Source organism: Chelonoidis abingdonii, chromosome 1, assembly GCF_003597395.2.
Source record: "Chelonoidis abingdonii isolate Lonesome George chromosome 1, CheloAbing_2.0, whole genome shotgun sequence".
Lineage (NCBI taxonomy): Eukaryota > Metazoa > Chordata > Testudines > Testudinidae > Chelonoidis > Chelonoidis abingdonii.
In genome coordinates, this window is record NC_133769.1 from 358,782,857 (window position 1) to 358,786,343 (window position 3,487).

The 3,487-nt window shown below is 48.8% G+C and overlaps 1 protein-coding gene across 1 annotated transcript in view; it reads right to left on the bottom strand.

Moving 5' to 3' along the window:
• USP35 (ubiquitin specific peptidase 35) overlaps positions 1 to 3,004 on the bottom strand; it is a 55,973-nt gene extending 52,969 nt beyond the window's left edge. Inside the window, exon 1 of the mRNA XM_032776994.2 lies at positions 2,508 to 3,004. The gene's annotated coding sequence lies outside the window, so the exon portion shown is untranslated. The remainder of the gene's footprint in view (positions 1 to 2,507) is intronic.
• Positions 3,005 to 3,487: the final 483 nt, after the last annotated feature.

A 3,487-nucleotide genomic window follows, 5' to 3' on the forward strand; every position in this document is an offset into this window, starting at 1 on the left:
TGCAGCAGTGCATGGGATTCTTCCATCCTAAATGCAGGACTCTGCACTTGTCCTTGTTGAACCTCATCAGATTTCTTTTGGCCTAATCCTCCAATTTGTCTAGGTCACTCTGGACCCCATCCCTACCCTCCAGCATATCTACCTCTCCCCCAGCTTAGTATCATTTGCGAACTTGCTGAGGGTGTAATCCATCCCATCATCCAGATCACTAATAAAAATGTTGAACAAAACCAGCCCCAGGACTGACCCCTGGGGCACTCCACTTGAAACTGGCTGCCAACTAGACATCGAGCCGTTGATCTCTATCTGTTGAGCCCACCAATCTAGCCAGCTTTCTATCCACTTCACTTCTCATCCTAAACTTCTGTATAGAGATGACAGGCACTATTAAACAGTTGTATGCCAAACAATAGCTGCATTTCAAGTGGGGGGGCCTGGCACAATAATACCTATATAGCCCTTACGTATTTCACAGGGTACTGGGCTTAATTCATCCAGGCTTGCAAAGCTCTTTGAGATCCTTGGATGAAAGGCCCTACTGAAGTGCTAACTACTGTGGTGAACTGGCTACTGTGTATGTGTTTTACTGCCCTCTGCTGCATTATATGAGAATGGCTCTTGTGCAGCATAAGCCCTATGCTGCAAAGAGCTGGTGGAGATTTTCTTATAGTGACATATGTGTGCAGCTTTAGGAGCAGGAGTCTCTGAGTGCCATGAAGTTCCAAAATGCCAGGGTGGGCAGCACATTAATCATTGTAAAGATCCTGGTGGTCAGAGATTTGTTATATCATTATTATCATCCATTCTAACTTTCAGCATTTTGCAGGACCTCACCCTACATTAGGCCTGCTAGTGTTTTAGCTAACCTGTCCTCAGATCTCTGCAGTGATGTTGCCATGAGCCCTTGATACTGTGACTCCCTTGGAGTCTAGCCCATTGCTTTACAGTTCTTGGCGTTATGAACTTTGCTCTAACATCTAGTTGAAACTTTTTCTTTCATCCACATGGGTGTGAAAACATTAAATAAAGTTCGGATTCACCAGCATTTCATCCTCTTGCTCCCTGGATATGTCCTCTCATTTCAACCCCCATACAATACATAATATTCTGCATTTACACACCTTTTCATCAAGGACCATTACAAATGTTGATGGATTTAGCCTCCCAAAACCCCCATGAGAGATTATTATCCCATTTTACAGGTAGAAAACTGAAGCACAAAAGTGACTTGCCCAAGGTCTCATAGAAAATCAGTGGCTGAGCAGGGAATATAAAACAGAATATGCTGTAACCACTTGACTATGCTTTCCTGGCATAGTCTCTCACATCGCCTAGATAGACTAATTTTCCTTTGATTCCCAGGTCATGATTTGCTTCCCATCCAAGCAAGACAGTGACACCAATCAAACTGCTCTGATTGGCTGCTGTGCCCAGGACCCCTTTGGGTCACTGGATTCTGCCTTAATTTGCCCTGACCTTCACACCGACACGCCTTCTGTGATCGTCCTTGGAGAATGTAAATAATTCCCCTCTGTCTTGCTTGTTGTTTCTTTAAGGTATTTATAGATTAAACATCTCTCCTCTCCCTTAAAATTTCAGTCTTCCTTCATTTGTACAAAAGTCTGTATAAAAGATGTAGATGCCTCCAATGTTTTGGCTGAGAGGAGACACACCTGTAAACTATGCCTTCATAACAATGACATACGTCATTCACTTTAGACCCAGATTGACCTCCACCCTACACAATCCCTGGGGGTCTCTCTCACAATAGAAGTCAGACGTGCACACTGAGACTATAGCCAACTTTATAAAGACTACAGAAAAGAAGATCTATATCATGTTACTCCTATAATAAAACATAAAACAACAGATTAATATTTGATACATCTCTTTAGCTTCAGCCCTGGCAAGGTGGTAAATCTGATGGTCTATTTGGCCTTTTCTTTCTCTCACAATGGACTCTACAAAGGCTCCGAATGTTTACATACAAACCATCGTACATCCCTAAATTTGTAAAGCATTTTGAGATCCTTCATAAACTGGCATACTAATTACTTGCCAAAGCCTGCTTTTATTTTTCCAGCAAAACTCCTATCAAAGTCAAGAAGATTTTAGCCTGAATAAAGGTTGGATCTGGACCAATACTGCTGTTGTTACAGAGCTCATTAGGGGGTACTTGTCACATTCTGTATTAGAGAGTCCAGTGTCACCCCACAGAATGGGAATATCACCCATCCCTCTCTCTCTCCTCCTCAGAATTCCCTTTCTCTCAACGGATGCAAGACAACCTTTTTTGCTCCCAAGCTTTGTCCTGATGAAAACCTTTGCCCAAGTTAGCCATCCACTTCAAGTAGGATGCTGCCTTGCATACCGCCAGTGCCATGCAATGCAATCATTAGAAAAAACACACAGACGCTCGCCCACCCTTCCAACGCCACAAACGAAATATTTCATAGCATCCTTATTACCCCACCCTCTGCAATCCTGCCTGCCATGCAAATAAATACCTTACTGCACTGCAAACAATCCGCAAAGAAGGGGAGGCGGCGGCTGCTACTGCAGTAACAGCAGAATCCACGGTGCCAGGGCTGCTCCTGCTGCTGTTGCAACCAGCACTTACACCCAAGCGCAGCCTCTGGCGCTGCTGGAGCTGTTCAGAGGCAATAATAACAGCCTGCGTCTCCTTTAACTCCAGCTGGTGAGTTGCAGGCTCTGCCCCGGCGCCTACTGGGAGTTGTAGTTCCCATCTCCAGTGGCCTGGCTGTAGAGCGCCAGGCCTGAGAACTACAAGTCCCAGGGAGGGCTGCGGGGCTGCCAGATCCTGCCTTCCACCCTTTTCGCTGTGCCGTGCCGACCCTCGCTGGGTTTGTCCCGGTTCCTCCCGCCCGCGCCTGGGACAGGGGCCAGCGGACCGCGGGGGAGAAGGTGGGTGCTGCAGCCCCCCCGCGGGTTGCGCTGCAGGGGTGTCCCCGAGGAGGGGGATGCGGGGGGGCTGGTGAGTCACGGTGCCAGCCCTGGCTCGGCTGTGGGGTGCCCCCTCGTAGCGACTCCCGCATCCCCCGTCGGGTCCTATGCGACTGGTTCTGTGCCGCCTTTGCACGCCTTCCTGAAGATGTGCTCCCAGGGTCTGCGGAGCGCTCTTAGCGCTCCGGCACGGCCGGTGCTGTGCATCGTTTGGAAACTAGCCTCCCTCTCCGGCCCGCTTGGCGATCACACATGCTCCCGATACCAGCCTTCTCGCTCCCCCATTGCTGTCTCACCCCACCCCCTTGTGCCAGAAGGGCTCGGACAACTGCACGTGCGGCAGTCGGTTGGAAGGACTCTCTATCTCCTAGTCTGGCCCCCCGTCGGGCAGAGCGGCGAGTCGCGCCTGACTCCCAGCCCCCCTCTTTGTGCTCCAACGCGGACCAGCTCGTCTGTCCCTAAACATGAGTACATCCTCGGATTCTGTTTTTATGTGAATGTGGGTGAAGGAAGGCATAAATAC